This window comes from Amblyraja radiata, chromosome 4 (assembly GCF_010909765.2).
Source record: "Amblyraja radiata isolate CabotCenter1 chromosome 4, sAmbRad1.1.pri, whole genome shotgun sequence".
In the NCBI taxonomy this organism is placed as follows: Eukaryota; Metazoa; Chordata; class Chondrichthyes; order Rajiformes; family Rajidae; genus Amblyraja; species Amblyraja radiata.
Genome location: NC_045959.1, coordinates 15276776 through 15296915, shown reverse-complemented (window position 1 = coordinate 15296915; position 20140 = coordinate 15276776). Strand labels below are relative to the sequence as shown.

Below are 20140 nucleotides of genomic sequence, written 5' to 3'. Positions count from 1 at the left end.
CCTAAAAAATAGCCTAAGTGGGACAGACCCTTTAGTGGTGGGAGACATAATTTTAAATTAATCAGTTTCCATATTTCCATAATTCCTTACAGCATAAAGGAGATCATTTGGCTCATTGAATTTGTTCTGGCTCAACAGAGTAATGCAGTTTCCCCCCAAGTTTATCTGCATTCTATTGCCTCTCAGTTTTGAATCTTAGTTTGAAAACTGTTATAAGGAAGGAGAAAGTTCCTGCAAGTTTCAGTCTTCTCTGTCCAAGGGACATAAGGCAATGCTGTGAATTCTAGCACAGAGGTATGGCATTTCCTTCACTTTCCAAGACTCAACCCTCCAGCACAAAAGTTTCTTCATTCACCACATGAACCTGACAGTGTTATTGGGAAAAGAGAAAGGTGGCAGCATCTGCTTCATGGTAGACTTCATGATGCCCAGTCATAGTGGTCCTGCCCAATGCCTGTTCCCCGCACCTATCCAGCAATGAAGAACCATCCCTTCTACCTCCCTCACCTCCATCGTCATGACAGCAGTCTACATACTGCCCAATGAAGATATTTGGTTAGCACTGGAGGAGTTGGATGCCAAGGTAACATATACCAGAAGACGTACCCCAACACCTTCCTCAGCAAAGTTGGGGTCTTCAACAGGGTTGATTAAAGAAGTCACTTCCAAATCATCTCCTGCAGCACAGTGGATCAAAAACTCTTGACCACTGCCACTCGATCAATAAAAATGCCTTACCAAGGCCGTTGATGGAAATCCTTCACTGGGATGAACCCTCAGTAAACGTCCAGCAGCCCTGACGGTGTAACTGGCCTTGTTATTAAGGCCTGCAGAGCCCAACTGGCTGGAGATTTCATGGACATCTTCAACCTTGCTCTTTACCAAGGTTCAAGGTCCCCACATTAAAAGGACGTCCTTAATACATCTTGTTGCCCAAGAAGAGCAAAACAACATGTCTCAATGACTACCAACTGGTGGCACTTACGTTTGTTATGATGATGTGCTATTAGTGTTGGATTATGAGCCATATCCACTTCTGCCTTAGTATGGAGCTGCACCCACCACAATGCACCAACCACCACAACAGATCAATTGTGGACACTATCTTGCTGGTTATCCACTCTGCAATAGTTCACTTGGACAATGATAACACATAAGTTAGGCTGTTGTTCGGCGACTGCAGATCGGCATTCAACACCGTCTTCCCCTCTAAACTCATTGTCAAACTCAAGAAACTGGGTCTCTGCTCATCCCGATGCAGCTGTATCCTGTGAGATCTTGCGGGGTAAAAATAATTTTGGTTATTTCTACATTACAACACTGCACTTTGAAAATAGTTCTTCATTGGCTAATATTTTCAGATAACATGAGGTTGTGAAGTATTACATTACATCAGGATTTTCATTCACTGAAACACTAACAGCTTGTGTGCAGCGTGGAGAATCAGTAAGATAGTGCCCTTCGTTGATCTGTTGTGGTGGATGGTACCTTACTTTGGAGAAATTGATGTGGTTTGTCTGCAAGAGACATGCATGTCTGCCTCAGCTCGGCACGGTGGCGCAGCGGTAGAGTTTTTGCATTGCAACGCACAAGACCCGGTTTCAATCCTGACGACGAGTGCTGTCTGAATGGAGTTTGTACATTCTCCCTGTGACCGCCTGGGTTTTTTCTGGGTGCTCCAGTTTTCTCCCACGCCCCAAAGATGTACAAGTTTATAGATTAATTGGCAATGGTAAAATAGTAAATTGTCCCTAGTATGTAGCATAATAATAATAATAATGATGGATGGGATTTATATAGCGCCTTTCTAATACTCAAGGCGCTTTACATCGCATTATTCATTCACTCCTCAGTCACACTCGGTGGTGGTAAGCTACTTCTGTAGCCACAGCTGCCCTGGGGCAGACTGACGGAAGCGTGACTGCCAATCTGCGCCTACGGCCCCTCCGACCACCACCAATCACTCACACACATTCACACATACTGCTAGTGTAGGGGGTGATCACTGGTCAGTGTGGAGCTAGTGGGCCAAAGGGCCTGTTTAATTGCTGTTTCTCGAAAGTCTGAAGTTTAATGGTCACAGAGGTTTACAATTGTTATTCTCCTGCAGTAGGTTTCAGGAATAAACATGTTGCTGTACAAATTCGAGTAGAAAGATGTCTAGACTGCTTATATACCAGCCAATAATCTAATGTCTTTGAACACATGCAAACACGAGAGAACAGGAGCAGGGGTTAGGCCACCAGGCTCCTCTAGCATTCCTGATCATTCAATACGATTACTGCTGATCCATGCGGGCCACAACTCCTTTCGGTGCCAGTTCCCCTAATGCCTCAACTCACGTTAAAACAATTATCTACCTCTTTAAATCCCTCCTATGATCCAGTTTCACAACCCCATCCCTGTTAGAATGAAGGGCAAAGCAGGCAAATGTAAGGAAGCTTGGCTGACGAGGGAAATTGAGGCATTGGTCAAAAACAAGAAGGATGCATGGGACAGGTATAGGCAGCTGGGATCAAGTGCATCCCTGGAGGAGTTTCGGGAACTAAGGAGTAAACTGAAAAAGGAGATAGAAGAACAAAAAGGGGCCAGAAGATCACTCTGGTGGATAGCATTAAGGACAATCGCAAGAGATTTTATACATACATAAGGGGGAAAGGGTAACTGGAGAGAGAGTGGGACCTCTCAGGAATCAAAATGGTCACCTCGGTGTGGAGCCGCAGGGGATGGGCAAGGTCCTCAATGAGTATTTCTCCTCTGTATTTACTGAGGAGAAAGACAGTGGGATGGAAGGACTTGGGCAGCAATTGAAATGTCCTGAGAGCAGTCAGTGTTACAGTTGAAGGTACTATTGTGTATGAAAGTAGACAAATCTCCAGGGCCTGATCAGATATATCCAAGGACATTGCAGGAAACTAGAGAGGAAATTGCGGGAGCCCTGGTTGAAATTTACGAAGTGACCTTAAATATAGTAGAGGTGACAGAAGACTGGAGGATGGTAAATGCTGTGCCTCATTTAAAGAAGGGCTGCTCAGAAAATGCTGGGAACTATAGGCCGGTGAGCTTAACATCTGTAGTTGGAAAGTTACTAGAGTGTATTCTGAGGGATAGGTTATACAGGCATTTAGATGGGCAAGGACTGATTAGGGATAGGGTCAGCATGGTTTTGTACATCGAAGGTCTTGTCTCAGAAATCTGATTGATTTTTTTGAAGACGTGACCAAAATGGTAGTTGAGATCAGAGCTGTAGATGTTATATACATGGATTTCAGTAAGGCATTCGACAGGTTCTGCATGGTAGGCTGCTCTGGAAGGTTAGACTGCATGGGATCCATGGAGAGATAGCTGAATGGATAGCAAAAGGGCCGGATTTACGTATGAGCTTCACAAGCTTAAGCTTAGGGCCTCAAGATCTAGGGGGGCCTCGGCAGGGCCGGATTTACCTACAGGCCTCATAGGTTGAAGCCTAGGGTCTCAAAAGCTAGGGGGCCTCCGGCCAAGGTGTTTTTTCCCCCAGAGTAAAAAAAATCCAGAGGAAAAAAAATTGGAGCGCTATCAGCTTTTCCACTTTGAAGGAAGTTACCCGAAATACTGGTTACAGCCGCTGGAAGTTTTGGGGGGAAAATTGCGACCATCCGCGCCTGCACAGTTGGGGGAAGCTGGTGACGCAGTAGCGACACAAAATGATGCTGTCTCTCCGCGCGTGCGCAGTGGGTCCGGGCGGGTTCAGATCTCCATTTGTGCTCCACACAATCACCTCGATGCCTCGTGTCTACTCCAGGTAAGTAGTGGAATATTGTGTTGCGGGAGAGCCCGTTTCTCCTGGCCGGGGTGGGGGGGGGAGGGGCTGCGGTGTCTGCAGCGCAGAGTCAGAGCCTCGCTGTGTGGGAGGGTGAGAGGGGGGAGGGAGGGCGAGGGAGGGGGAGGGAGGGAGAGAGAGGGGGGGGGGGATGTGAGAGAGGGGGGAGGGGGAGAGAGAGAAGGGAAGGCGGGTAGGGAGGAGAGAGAGATGGGGAGGAAGTGGTGGAGGGAGAGGGAGGGGGAAGGAAGAGGAGGGGGTGAGAGGGAAAGGTGGATTATCTTTAGTGAGATTGCAAAATTAAGGTAGGTTTTAGAGCAATTATATTTTCTCCATATGAATAATATCAACCAATTGGAACTGCTTCCTTTTCCTTGATAAAAATACTGAAAAATATGAATTCCATAGTTTGCAACTTTCATTTTGCATCATATTTTTAATGTGCACGCACTAACACAGTCGAACAGTAACAGGCAATCAAATCAACACACAAAACATTTTCTAAAAAAAGGTTTTATTTACTGCAAAAACTTACAGTATTTTTTTTGCAGTGTTTGCATGCTCCTTTATAACATTTTCCATAACATTTTACAGTACAACTTGATTATTAAAACAAGGACAGATTCATTTCTTGATTTAAAAAAATGTATACACCAATGACCCCAATCATCTCATTCCAACCATTCATTATTCTAGACAACCAAAATTATTTCTGCAACATTAGTCATAAATATGGTGCAAAAACGCTCCAAAATAAGGCTCAGAATGCACCAGAGAGCATCTAAATCCCTAGAGCTTCCAGGACCCTTAAGCGGTCCCTGCACCCTGGCCGCAAGGGTCTTTCAGCATTGTGCCTGTGATATGTGCTGCGTGCACTTATTTCACATACATTTTTTGTAATCGTGCCATGCCACCGCCCTTTTTGAAAAGCTTTGTACGGGCCTGGTGTATAATATTTTTGACACTGTCATAGGCCTTTCTTACATATGCTGTCACAACGCACTGTAGTCTCTACACAACACTTCAGTAATTTTCTTTGCCCTCCATTTCAGAATAATAGTGTTTTAAGCTGATAACTCAACACTAGCACTGGCAATAAATGAAATTTATTGGGCTTTATTCTTTGGAGCGCAGAAGGTTAAGGGGGGACTTGATAGAGGTCTTTAAAATGGGAGGGATAGACAGAGTTGACGTGGATAAGCTTTTCCCACTGAGAGTAGGGAAGATTCAAACAAGGGGACATGACTTGAGAATTAAGGGACAGAAGTTTAGGGGTAACATGAGGGGGAACCTCTTTACTCAGAGAGTGGTGGCTGTGTGGAATGAGCTTCCAGTGAAGGTGGTGGAGGCAGGTTTGTTTTTATCATTTAAAAATAAATTGGATAGTTATATGGCGGGAAAGGAATGGAGGGTTTTGGTCCGAGCGCAGGTATATGGGACTAGGGGAGAATACGTGTTCGGCACGGACTAGAAGGGTCAAGATGGCCTGTTTCCGTGCTGTAATTGTTATATGGTTATATGGTTATAAAAAGCGCAGCTTTCCAGCCCTTATCTCATTGGCCACGCTCGGCTGCACATCGGTGTCAATCTGGTGGACTCTTCCATCTTCCTCTCGTCGTGGGGGTGCGGGATTGGGAGGGGCCTCACAAGTGGAATAGCCTAGGGCCTCTCTTCATCTAAATCTGGCCCTGGATAGCAAATTGGCTCTTTGGAAGGAAGCAGAGGGTGATGGTTGAAGGTTGCTTCTCGGACTGGAGGCCTTTGACTAGTGGTGTGCCTCAGGGTTCGCTGCTGGGTCCATTACTGTTTGTCATCTACACCAATGATTTGGATGAGAACATACAGGGCAAAATTAGCAAGTTTGCTGATGATATAAAAGTGAGTGGTTTTGCAGATAGTGAAGATGGTTGTGAAAGATTGCAGCAGAATCTGGATTGATTTGGCCAGATGGGCTGACAAATGGTTGATGGAGATTAATACAGAGAAGTGTGAGGTGTTGCATTTTGGGATGTCTAACAAGGGCGGGACCTACACAGAAAATGGTAGGCCTCTGGGGAGTGTTGTAGAGCCGTGGGATCTCGGAGTACAGGTGCATGGGTCCTTGAAGGTCCAGTCACAAGTATATAAGGTGGTCAAAAAGGCTTTTGGCACATTGGCCTTCATCAGTCAGAGTATTAAGTATAGAAGTTGGGAGGTCATGTTGCTGTTGCATAAAATGTTGGTGAGACCGTATTTAGAATATTGTGTTCAGTTCTGGGCACCATGTTATAGGGAAGATATTGTCAAGCTTGAAAGGGTTCAGAAAAGATTTCCGATGATATTGGCAGGACTAGAGGGTGTGAGCTATAGGGAGAGGTTGAGTAGGCTGGTTCTCTATTCTTTGGAGCGCAGGAGGGTGAGGGGTGATCTTATAGAGGTGTACAAAATCACGGGAGGAATAGATCAGGTAGAAGCAGGGAGTCTCTTGCCCATCGAGGATCAGACAACATAGGTTCAAGGTGAAGGGGAAAAGATTTAATAGGAATCTGAGGGGTAACTCTTTTACACAATGGATGGTGGGTGTAAAGAAGAAGCTGCCAAGTAATTGAGGCTGGGACTATCCCATCATTTAAGAAACAGTTAGACAGCTACATGGATAGGACAGGTTTGGGGGGATATGGACCAAGCGCAGGCAAGTGTGGCTGGGACATGGTTGGCCTGTGTGCACAAGTGGGGCGAAGGCCCTGTTTAGACACTGTATCACTCTATGACTCTAACCCTATGGTGTAGAGAATCCGAGATATTCACCACCCTCCACCATAAGTACATTCCAAGCACCTCTGTTTTAGAACAGCTGGCCCCTATATCTTATATAATGTTGTTTGAGATCCTCACAATGGGAGAAACATCTCAACATCTACTCTGTCAGAAACCTATCCGTCTCAATAAAATCACCCCTCATCCTTTTAAAATCTGAAGAATACAGATCCAAACAGCCTAGCCTCTATTAATGGGACAACCCTCATCCTAGGAGTTAGCTTGGTGAATCTCCTTTGGTGCCTCCAATGCCATCATATCCTTTTTTAGATAAGGGAAGCTAAACTCTTCACTGTCGCAGGATGCACAATTGTAACTGAACCTACTTTTTTAAGTTTAAGAAAGAACTGCAGATGCTGGAAAAGTCTGAAGAAGGGTCTTGACCCGAAGCGTCTCTTATTCATTCGCTCCATAGATGCTGCCTCACCCGCTGAGTTCTCCAGCTTTTTAATCTATTTTTTTTACGTTGTTGATTCACACATAATAATGGCTGTAGGTCCAAATTGTCTTTAATAATCCAGTCTACTGTTTAGATTAGAGATACAGCATGAAAACTGGTCCTTTGATTCACCGAGCACACCTCGACCAGCGATTATCCGTTTATACTAGTTCTATTATTCCACTTTTTCATCCATTCTCCACACACCCTGGGACAATTTACAGAGGCCAATTAACCTACAAAACCGCACGTCTTTGGGTGTGGGAGGAGACTGGAACTCTCAGAGAAAACCCACACATTCACAGGGAGATTGTAAAAACTCAATACAGATAACAACCGAGGTCAGGAACGAACCCATGTCTCAGGAGCTGTGAAGCAGTAGCTCTACTAACTGTGCCACTGTGCCGCTGTTTACTACACTGACTGTCTAAATGATATTTGAAGGATTGTGCTGCCTTCAAATCTAGTCTAAAACAGTGCAAGGGTCTTTCTGATGCGACAATATATTTTCAGTAAAGAGCCTCCAAGTGAGAATTAAGATGAGGACTCGTACTTTGATTTCATTTTTACCTACTTTTCACATCCTGGTCATAGGCCTGTGAATAGAACTCAATCAACAAGGCAGTGATGGGTTTTTCAATCAAAATGCCAAGCTCTGTTTATTTAAATTGAAGGTCTCACAAGACTGGCAGCTAAACTATCATTGATGTATCCTGACCTTGAATAAGACTTAAATGCAATCAATTTTGGGTAATTATTATTTATCTTATGGATGTGATTGAAATGTTGATCTCCTAAGCAAAAAGTATGCCATGATTCGAAGTCGGAAATGGTTATTCATGGCTTTGACATGTTCCAGGTCAACAACAGAGGGTGTGTGCAAGTACGTACTTAATATTCTTCTGCTGTAGTATGACGATATCATTGAGAATGATAAATTTCATCTATCCTTTCATTCGAACCAGGAAAACTTAGATATTGTGTTAACACCTCACCTTTGCATTCTTGTGTATTATTAGCTGTCTTGATGCTATCTGCTCATTTCCTCTTTTTGTCTGAAATTTGCCAATGACCGGAGATCACTTCAGTTTTGATCAATTTGTTCTCAAATTAAAAATACTGAATTCCATTAGATTTATTGGAGGGTCTCCATAAACTGAAATGTATGAATTTCAGCATTCCTCCTCATTTTCTTTAACCCTTTGTTTAAGAAAGAACTGCAGATGCTGGAAATATCGAAGGTAGACAACAATGCAGGAGAAACTCAGTGGGTGAGGCAGCATCTATGGAGTGAAGAAATAGGTGATGTTTCAGGACGAGACCCTTCTTCAAGGGTCCTTCGCTCCATAGATGCTGCCTCACCCGCTGAGTTTCTTCAAGATTTTTGTCTACCCTCTTTAACCCTTTGGAAATTTTATTTTAAAAAGAGTGGCACAGTGGTAGAGCTGCTGTCTCACAGTGCCAGAGATCTGTGAGTGCTGTCTGTGTGCCGTTTGCATGTTTTCCCTGTGACTGTTGGGTTTTCTCTGGGTTGTAGGTTAATTAGCTTCTGTAAGTTGTCCCTAGCGTGTAGGATGGGATAGCATGGAACTAGTGTATGGGTGATCGATAATCGGCCTGGACTCGGAGTGCTGAAGGGTCTGTTTCCACCCTGTATCTCCAAACAAAATTAAAAGAAAATCATAAATGACATATACAAGAGACACAAAATCACAATGTGGCTTTCTTTATATTCATACTGTTGTCATATCTATATATTCATAGATTGTATACTTTGGCAATACTATATGCAAGGCATGAATGCCACTCATGTGACCTCTTTGAAATGCCATGCCCGTCAAGTATTTAGTTTAGTTTAGAGATACAGCGGGGAAACAGGCCATTCGGCTCAGCGAGTCTGCACTGACCAGTGATCCACGCATATTAACACAAGCCTACACACACTAGGGACAATTTACACTTATAGCAAGTATACAAACCCAAGCCAATTAATCTACAATTCTGAACATCTTTGGAGTGTGGGAGGAAAACGAAGATCTCAGAGAAACCCATTCGGGCACGGGGAGAAACTCCGTACAGACAGCACCCGTAGTCGGGATCGAACCCAGGTGTCCAGAGCTGCAAGTGCTATAAGGCAGCAACTCTACCGCCGTGCCACCATGGCCACCCTATTTGTGAGCCTGTTGACCAGGACGCAGCCCCTCAGTGTCCAGTGGGAAGAGGACTTTAGATTACAGACTTCCCCTACAGGTCCATTGTGTTGGCTGCACCAAGCTTCAGAGCATACTTCAACACGCATTCCTACAGGTTAAAATGTGCTCCTCAACCATTTGTTGCACAGAGGTGCTGACTCAGTCAATGTTTATACGCACCAGAAGCCCTCCAGCACTTTGCCCAGGTGAAATCTCATTAACGCTGGACTTTCAATCATGCAAGTCCCCAGAGATGACTTGAGTTCATTCATAACCTTCTTCAAACAGGATGCACAGTAATGCGGAGTGGAAATCAATGGATTACCTCCCAGAGTTCTACATTGTTGATCTTATCATGTGAGTTCAAATCTTACTGAGACAAGAGAGAAATTTAAATTCAAACTAATTATACAAAATCTGTAATAAATCTGCAATTAGATAAATTGGAACACAAATTTAAGTAATAGATATGATTGGTGTTAAACCTTATCTAGTTCACTAACGTCTTTCAGTGCAACACATTGGAAGTGTGTAGAAAGGAACTGCAGATGCTAGTTTATACTGTAGATAGACACAAAGTGTTGGAGTAATTCAACGGTTCAGGCAGCATCTCTGGGAGTATGAGTCTGAAGAAGGTTTTTACTGACCATCTGTTTTCTCAAGAGATGCTGCCTAACATGCTGAGTTACTTCAGCACTTTGTGTCTAACACATTGGAAGTGTTGGTAGAGCAGTATTTTCACATGCAACATGATCCCAACCACCAGTCACACCTTCCTGTCCCATCCCTTTCTGCTCTCCATTGAGACCACTCCCTCCGTATCACCCTGGATCTGCCAGGTGGAGGAGAGTGTTAGTAGAGGGAAAGTGATTGGGCCGGATGACCCTGAAGATACTTTTGTGGTAGGGAAAGAAGCTGTAAAGAAGGTGACCCCGGAGGACGCTTTTGTGGAAGGGAAAGAAGGTACAAAGGTACTAGATGTCCATGGTAAAAATGAGGCCTAGAAATTGAAAGTTATTGAAGTGGTGAAGAGCTTCTGAGGTGGTCGAAAGGGAAAGGACAAGGCGGGACAATACGGAATCGAGGAATTTGGAGTTTATTTCTCTGGGGCCGGAGCAGGTAGAAACATTGGGACTGCAGGGCAGTCCTGTTTATGAATTTTGGGAAAGAGATAGAAATGGGCTGGGGAACTATAAGGTTGGAGATTGTGGATGGGAGATCACTAGAGATGATAATAATAATAATAATAATAATAATAAATTTTATTTTCGGGCGCCTTTCGAATCTCAAGGTCACCTTACAACGATTAAACAGAAGAGAAAAAAAACATATAGTCGGAGAAAAATAAATAATAAGGACATCATCAATACACAAATTAAAGATAGAAATCGCTCCAAAGACACAAAATCAAAAAATCAAAAAAAACACAATGTGAAGAGAGAGCAGCGGCAGCTAAAGCGCGCCAGCGTCCACTCTCTCTTCCGACAGCCATCTTGGACACAGACTAACAAAGTAACTTACACACAGAAAAATCATCCCCCCACAGTGGTTACCACTGTGGGGGAAGGCACAAAAGTCCAGTCCCCAACCCCAGTTCTCCCAAAAGTCAGGCCTATTAAGGCCACCGCTGTTGCCTCAACGGAGGCCCGATGTTCCTGGCCGTTCTAGCCGGGTGGTCTTGCCCCGGCATCGGGAGAGTCCTCACAGCGGCTGGGCCACCTGGAACGGCCACTTCCTAGCAGGGGATTGTCGGCTTCCGAAGCCGACAAGGACGCACCGAGTTGGAGCTCCCAGGCTCCCGATGTTAATGTCGGCGCCGCCCGCTCTGCTCCGCAGACCCGCAGCCCGGAGGTGTTGCTCTCGGCGGTCCAGCTCACCGGAGCTCCAGCGCGTCGATCCAGCGCGGCGACCCAGGCAAGGCATCGCCCGCTCCGCTCCGCGATGGCGCTCCAGCGCTGTGCCGCCACCGAAGCCGAGGTGCTGGGCGGTCCCCGCCAGGAAACGGCGCTCCAAGCCCGCTGGTAGGCCACGAGGACGGGTCGACGGGCAGCCCAGAGAAAAAGCTGCCTCACCGACCAGGTAGGGACCTAGAAGTAAGATTACCTCCTTCCCCCCCACAAGAAGAAGTCCATTTCTCCGAAAAAACGATGAACAAAACTAACTAAAAACTGAAAAAAAAAAGAATTAAACGGACGGCTGCTGGTTAGCAGCCGTTCCCCAAGATGGCTCCTCCTCCTTTTGAGACTGGGATGGTGGCGGTCTGGGATACGGTGGCCCGCTCTTCATCCGTGAGGTGAGGATTACGGGCCAGATATACGGAGGTTGGAAATACAATGGTACAGAGAAGGGAGAGTGTGGAGGAGTCCATGAGGAGGAGGAGACGGGAAAGGGGGTCATCACTGCGAGGTGAGACACCTTCCCAGATAGAAAGGCTCGGAGGCAGATATGACAAAAGAAGGATCCTGAGCCAAAATATTTTCTATCCATGTCCTCCAGAGATGCTGCTTGACCCATTGAGTTACGCCAGCACTTTGTGTTCTATGCAAGATTCCAGCTTCAGTAGTTCCTCTGTCTGATACGTTTTATTCCTTTAATCCTGCTGGTTCATTTTGATGCACAATATGATGAGAATTCTGATGTGGCAAGCTGCAAAACAATTTTCTGTTTTGGCTATATTTTTGTCTTCATCAGGATTCCTTCCTCTATTTTACACTGTGGTGCATTAGCACTGGAACCCAAGAGGATTTTGCTACTCACTGGCGACTCATCCTCTGAACATTTCTGGATTCAGTAACATATCAGCAAATGACTGGCACAAAGGTTTGCAAGTACTTGGCAAGACCAGTTGAAAACTCGAGAGAAGTTACTGTGAGAAAAGGGCAGTCATCGATTTAGAAATAGCCTGTACATTCTGTGCCCACGAGTATTACATTACACAAATTACATTGTTATTGAAAGCAATGAGAGGATGTTTATGAATTGATGAACCATTAAAAGCTTCAGTCAAACAGCTAAGGTTTTGCCCAGGAGTTCTAATATATGACACTAATAGCCTTGGGTATGTGAAAACTCAATTCCCTGCTGTACTGAAGCCTGTTTTATCTGATGTAGGTACTGGTATGAGTGAAAATTGTCAGTGTTTGGGCTGAGGATCCTCTGCTGGGCCACCTATTGCTGGGATAGATTGCACACCCTGTGTAGCTTGCTAGTTCCTTCTGTCAGGCTGCTGGAATCAGCTCAGGTTTTTCATGTTACTGATTTCTCTTTCAATCTGTTGAACACTCACCACTTCAATTAAACACAAACTCCAAGTCCGATGGATAGCTTTAATTTTGCGGGATTTCTATGTCTTTGGTTTTGGGCAAAAATATGTCATGTCATTTAAAGTTTAAGAAGGAACTGCAGATGATGGAAAATCGAAGGTAGACAACAATGCTGGAGAAACTCAGCGGGTGAGGCAGCATCTATGGAGCGAAGGAAATAGGCAACGTTTTGGGTCGAAACCCTTCGTCAGACTGATGTGAGGGTGGGGGGAGCAGGAGGAAGAAAGGAAGAGGTGGAGCCAGAGGGCTGAGGGAGAGCTGAGAAGGGGAGGAGAAAGTAAGGACTACCTGAAATTAGGGAAGTCAATGTTCATACCGCTGGGATGCAAACTGCCCAAGCGAAATATGAGGTGCTGCTCCTCCAATTTACGGTGTTGCTCACTCTGGCCATGGAGGAGGCCCAGGACAGAAAGGTCGGATTCGGAATGGGATGGGGAGTTGAAGTGCTGAGCCGCCAGGAGATCAGGTTGGTTATTGCGAACCGAGCGGAGGTGTTCGGCGAAGAGATCGCCAAGCCTACGCTTGGTCTCACCGATGTAGAGCAGCTGACATCTAGAGGAGCGGATGCAATAGATGAGGTTGGAGGAGTTGCAGATGAACCTCTGCTGCACCTGGAAAGACTGCTTGGGTCCTTGAATGGAGTCAAGGGGGGGAGGTAAAGCGACAAGTGTAGCATTTCCTGCGGTTGCAGGGGAAAGTAATTTAATAATGTTTTAATCTCCAGTTAAGTACATAAATACATTGTAGATCATCCTATCTTTTATATGTGTTTGTATGTGTGTGTTTGTGCAGGTATATTTGTGTTTGTGCTTTCTTTTATGTAGCAATGTTACAACATTTTGAGATTTTAAAAATCAAGTCTGCAAGATAAAGCATAAAATGAAGTTTAATTTGACACCTAATTCACTTTCATGTCTCAAGTATTTAAAAAGTTATGGCCATTTTCATACTCGGAAATGTTCCCTATTGATTTTCTATGGACATAACAAAAAAGCTGTGATCGTGGACAGTCAAAAGCACATAACTTTCTTAAAAATTAAGAGAACTGAATGACATTTTCAGTTATCATAGATTGAAGCATTCTTAAACAAATATAAAATAATCTTACTTGGATGACCTGAAATTAAAGCATATAATTAGTTAGTTGCCCAATTGTAGCTAATTTCAAACTTCAATTACTAGATCTAAACATCTATCCATTTCTTAATAAATGATTAACATTTTTAAATAGCCTAAGTGTCCAAATAATATTCACAAATAATTCACAATAAAACATGATTTTTAAATCTCATTTACATTAATTTATAGGCCAAATGGAAGGAATTTAGTGTTCAATTGCTGTAAATTAAAGTCCATTTAAATCTGCTTTCTAGTGGGTTCCTGTGAACGCGCTGGTTTAGAACGTTCACATTGCGGTAGATTTGTGCCCTCAAATGCCCAGAAAAATACTGCGGGATATAATGGGCCCAAAATTAGCTCCTCGCAACATTAAACTTTGTATAAAGGGATCTTAAGAAGCCCTTTTTAACGTAAAAATAAACAGCCTACCTTCCGTTTCCCCCTGTATGAGATCCGACCCGTTGTCGGCGGTCGTGGGTTTAGAGGTTAATTTTTAACCTACTATAACAAGTAAATAAAGCCCTTAAAACTAAAAATAGCTCCAGCGACGGAATCTTCCAGCGATTTTTCATTAATAATTAACTAGGCTGAAAAACCTCGATTTGAACAGCCTAGGGAAAATCGCGTTTTAAACGCGCCCCCCTCTAAACGGCGCCAAAATCGCGCACACGGGCTGGGACAGATTTTCAGCGATCTTCAGGTAGGCTTTGCAACATACCTATTTTATGTGCCCATGTGTTTATGTGCGTTTGTGTGTGTGTATATCCATCCTAACTCCCTTGCCCCGATCTGTTTTGGAAAAATCCTCTGTTTAGTCTGCCAGCTGTGTTGAATGTCCCACAGATGAACTGGGTATATGTTTGCTCTATCCATAAATGCTGCCTGACCCATTGTATTTCTGCATGTTTCAAATTTCCATAATCTTTATGCTTTTATGTTTTGATGAGGTCTTCTGATTTAATTTATGACATGTCAAATGCGTGTATAAAGTGAATTTATTAGCAGATACACATGTGCTGACTCATACGATGAGAGTGCAAGTACCATACATCAATTTAAAGGGATGGGGAACAATTAAGCAAGGATGTCAAAATGAAGAAATGAGTAATTTCACAGAGGGACAAAATTAATTTGAAACCCATTAGAAGCTCTTTGAAGGAAAAATGCACACAGATCCAGGAGGAGGTGAAATAGAGCGGCACAATGGCGCAACAGTAGATTTGCGAAGATTTACCGTCTGTACGGAATTATGGTGTTACGTAAACCACAGTTTAAGGATAAGGGGGAAGTCTTTTAGAACCGAGATGAGAAAAACTTTTTTCACACAGAGAGTGGTGAATCTGTGGAATTCTCTGCCACAGAAGGTAGTTGAGGCCAGTTCATTGGCTATATTTAAGAGGGGGTTAGATGTGGCCCTTGTGGCTAAAGGGATCAGGGGGTATGGAGAGAAGGCAGGCACAGGATACTGAGTTGGATGATCAGCCATGATCATATTGAATGGCGGTGCAGGCTCGAAGGGCCGAATGGCCTACTCCTGCACCTATTTTTCTATGTTTCTATGTTTCTATGTTATACGTTCTCCCTTCGATCGTGTGGGTTTTCTCCAGGGGTGCTCCGGTTTCCTCCCACATTCAAAAGACATGCATGCTTGTTTGTTAATTAGCTTCTGTAAATTATCCCTAGTGCATTGGATAGAACTAGTATACTGTGCCCGCTGGTTAGTGCGGACTCAGTGAATCAAAGTTCCTATTTGCACACTATATCACTGAACTAAACTAAATATTGAGAACAGCATATCAAGATTCAGTGCCATATTTAATGGTCTCTATACCATCGGTGATACAGTGACGCATCTAGGAGAGCTGGTTTCTAACATAGGTAGAGATCTGGGTTCAATCCTGACCTCGGGCACTGTTTCTATGGAGTTTGCATGTTCTCCCTATGACTAAGCTGGTTTCTTCCGCCACTTCGGTTTCTTCCCACATGTGTGCTGGTCTGGGCTATGTCTACAACTATCTGCAATTTCTTGCATTCTTGGATGGAGCTGTTCCCAAAGCAGGCTGTGATGTATCCAGGTAAGGTGTTTTCTATGGCACATCTGTAGATGTTGATGAGGGTTCACCATCCTCTGCAAGAAAAAAATCCTACTCACCTCATTTTTATGTACCCAGCCCTTCATCTTGTAACTAGGTCCCTTTATCTGAGAATCATCTCATCATCTACTTCGTCACATCCCCTTAAGATCCTATATGTTTTAACCAGATCATCCTTCATTCTTCTAAACTGCAAAGAACAGGGATCTGATCTTGTTAGCCATTTGTGATGGAACAATCCTTCATCCCAGGAATTAGCCAACTGGTTTGTAACATTGATGTATGTTAATTGTTTTTAGAATCTGAGGACATTCTGGAGGGCAAAAACAGGGCATGATATGTATCTAGGCAAGATAAAGGTATATCCCAAGAGATTCAACAGGTATATTAAGATTAAAAGGTGGCTGGTGAGAAAATTGGTCTTCTTAAGGATCAGTATAGCCGTTTATGTTGGAAGCCACAGGAAATAGGTGAGATTTTTAATGAATATCACATCTGTTTTTACTGTGGAGAAGATCATGGAAGCTAAGGAATTGAGGCAAATGAGTTGCAATATCTTGGAGCACATACAGATCACCAAAGAGGAGACGTGGATGGTCTCAAAGCACATTATGGTGGATAAACCACCAGGGCCTGACCAAGCGTATCCTTGGATCTTGAGGGAGGCTAGCAGAGAACTTGCGGAAGTCCTTGCAGTCATAGTAGCTTAATCTTTAGCGACAGGTAAAGTTCTGGAAGACTGGAGGGGGAGCTAATGTTGTACCGTTATTTAAGAAAGGCAGAAAGGACAAGGCAGAGAACTGGTGGAGATTCTGAGGGATGGGATCTACCATCAATTCGATAGACCAGGACTGATTAGGGAGAGTCAGCATGGGTCTATGCCTGGGAAATCATGTCCATGGATCTTGTAGAGTACTTTGAATATAGGGAAATGGGCCAAAAGTGAGCAAATGGGACTAGCTTAAAAGGGCATCTTGGTCATCGTTGACAATTTTGAGCCTGTTTCTGTGTCGTCTGAGTCTACGACTGTGCTGCAGAGTCCTTCACATGCACTGTACACAAAAATAAGGAATGTTCCCTCTACGGCTGTGACTGTACAATACAATACAATACAATACGGTTTATTTGTCACATTGCACATAAGTGCAAGTGAAATGAATATGTTAGCAGCGGTACAATTATAAAGAACACACACAAAAACACAATAAAAATTTAACATAAACATCCACCACAGCATTCATTACTGTGGTGGAAGGCACACAATTTGGCCAGTCCTCCTCCATTTTCCCCCGTGGTCGGGACCTCAACCCTCCGCAGCCATTGCTGCGGGCGTCCAGATGGTAAAAGGACAAGGTACAAGTCCAGGTAAGTCCAGAGTCGGCTCTTCCCCACCGGAGACCGCGGCTTTAAGTTGGTGTAGGCCGCAGGCTGTACAGCTACAAGCAAGTGATCACAGAGCATGTCTTGGCTGCCTGAACTCCCTGGATCTCCTTTTTACCCCATTAAGTCAGCTGGGCATTCACAGTAGAATCCATGAGGCAAGAGCAAAGAAATGATGAATGACAATACAGCAAAAGTAACATAAAATAAAAAGAGGAAATGGATAAAAGCACATTTAATTGATATCTTTGATTGGACCCTTTACATGGTCTCTGACATATCATTATTTAGGAACAAAAACTTTCAGTCCAAATTGATGTTTCTTATGCTAAAATAGTGGGAAATGGTTGAAGAGACACACCCACACAGATTCAAGCTAAATAGAACAACTGTTGATTACAAGCAATACTTTGCCTACACAAGCATTCCTTTAGCATTTCCCCACCATGATAAGGTTGTTTAGATAATCAAATGAGAATCATATGGGTTTCAATCTCAATTTGCCCAAATGGTCAGATTATTTTTTACCATCTTCTTTTGCATGTTTTTTTTTAAAAATCTGTTATTTCAAGAGCTTTCAAGACTTTTCTTCTAATCATAGTATTTTATAGAGCCAGAAAATGATGTCATATGTCTGTATGGTGGTGTTTGCCAACTATAAACTCTTCACTTCTGCATGCCTCTGATATAATGTCCAATTTGCTACCTGAGTGAAACACGCTTGATTATTATCTACCCTGTTTGTGAACTACCAAGCCGTCATCTCTAGAATTACCTCTTTAAACCTCTTGGCTTCACTACTAAGTTATACTTTTTTAAGGTGCTCCTTAAAAGATAGTCTTTAATTCACATTTTTAGCTATCTCCTTATGTGCGCTGTTCTGCCTTATTTTGACATAATTCAATTGAAAAAACACCTTCTGATTTTTCGCAACCTTAAAAATACTTCCCGAAACATCGCCCATTTCCTTCGCTCCATAGATGCTGCCTCACCCGCTGAGTTTCTCCAGCATTTTTGTCTACCTTCGATTTTCCAGCCTCTGCAGTTTCATCTTAAACTTAGAAATACCAATTGTTATTCTTACAGGTTGGGCACCCAGTTTATAAATTGCCTGCTTTTACTCTTCATTGATTTCAATTGAAGGAAAATTAAGTGCTTTTTAAACTGGCCACCTGACCCTGAATGTAATTTATATGTTCCCATGATAAGTTGATTATCCCTTGTGATTTGGTAGTAACAGTTCTTTTTTATCTTTCTCACTCTCGTGAATTTTCACGCCCAGATGGAGGCAAGCATAAATCGGATAATGATTTCGCGAGAATTTGACAGATCCAAACAATATATTGCTAAATTTAAAAAAAATGAAAATGCTCAGTGGGCTAGTTAGCATCTATCAGGAGAGAAGCCAGATTTTTCACACAGAGAGTGGTGAATCTCTGGAACTCTCTGCCACAGAGGGTAGTCGAGGCCAGTTCATTGGCTATATTTAAGAGGGAGTTAGATGTGGCCCTTGTGGAGAGAATGGAGGTACGGGATACTGAGTTGGATGATCAGCCATGATCATATTGAATGGCGGTGCAGGCTCGAAGGGCCGAATGGCCTACTCCTGCACCTAATTTCTATGTTTCTATGTTTCTATTCTGATGAAAAATTATTGACCAAGAACATTAATTATGTCCCTGTCAACAAATGGTGCTTTGACCACTGAGCATTTCAGAATGTTCTCTTTTTAATTCTGATTTCCAGGATTTGTAATTTTCTTTTGGCAAATATTGTTAGGGTGTAGATGTAGATTAGACATGTGAAATTTTCACATTCTATGAAAACCATAGAGTCATAGTCATACAGCATGGAAACAGGCCCTTCAGCCCACTTTGCCCATGCTGGCCAAGGTGCTTCAACGATGCTAGCCCCACCTGGCCGCGTTTGGCCAAATCCCGCCAAACCTTTCCTATCCATGTACCTTTCTAAATGTCATTTAAATGTTGCTGCAGTACTTGCCTCAATTACTTCCTCTGGCAGTTCATTCGATATACCCATCGCCATCTGTGTGAAAAAGTTGCCCCTTAAGTTCTTATTAAATATCTCCCCTCTGATCTTAAACTTATGTCCCCTGGTTCTTGATTCCCCGACGCTGATAAATTGCGTTCAACTATCCATTTCCCACATGCTCTAATACACCTTCAACATCACCCCTCATCCTCCTGCACTCCAAGGAATATAGTCATACCTTGCCCAACCTCTCCCGATAGCTCACGTCCTCAAGTCCTGTCAAACATTCTCATAAATCTTCTCTACATTCTTTTCAACTTAATAACATCCTTCCTATAGCAGGGTAATGAAAACTGAACATAATACTTCATATGCGGCCTCACCAATGTCTTGTACAACTGTAACATAACATCCCAAGGGGTGGAAGATTGCAACCTTCATGTGGTCCACCTTGTTTCGACCAATGCAATTAACCCAGCATGCACAAACTTACAAACAGGTCTAGCTATGACCTACATTTAGGCTGTGCATGCCATAGGCAAGAAGAAGAAGATAACATCCCAACTTCTCTACTAGGACCCTTACTGATGAAGGCCAATGTACTGAAAGTCTTCTTGAACACTCTATCTACCGGTTTCACCACTTTCAAAGAACTATGTACTGACACTACTAGATTCTTCTGCTTTATGACACTCCCCATGGCCCTGCCCTGAAAATCCTTGTTTGAGTTCCCAAAATACACTTCGCAATTACCTGCATTAAACTTCATTAACCATTCCTCAGCACACTTGCCCAACTGATTAAGATCAGAGAAACGTAGAAAATAGGTGCAGACGTAGGCCGTTTGGCCCTTTAAACCAGCACTGCCATTCAATAAGATCATGGCTGATCATCCAGAATCAGTACCCCGTTCCTGCTTTCTCCCCAAATCCCTATATTGCATTAGCCCTAAGAGCTAAATCTAACTCTCTCTTGAAAACATCCAGTGAATTGGTCTCCACTGCCTT

At 43.4% G+C, this 20140-nt stretch overlaps 1 long non-coding RNA gene across 1 annotated transcript; it reads right to left on the bottom strand.

The window, feature by feature from the left end:
• Nucleotides 1–494: 494 nt before the first annotated feature.
• Nucleotides 495–19673, bottom strand: LOC116971695. The gene is made up of 3 exons (XR_004411562.1): nucleotides 19544–19673; nucleotides 7455–7457; nucleotides 495–507 (listed from the first exon to the last, which is right to left on the bottom strand). It is a non-coding gene; the product is annotated as an uncharacterized LOC116971695 (long non-coding RNA).
• Nucleotides 19674–20140: the final 467 nt, after the last annotated feature.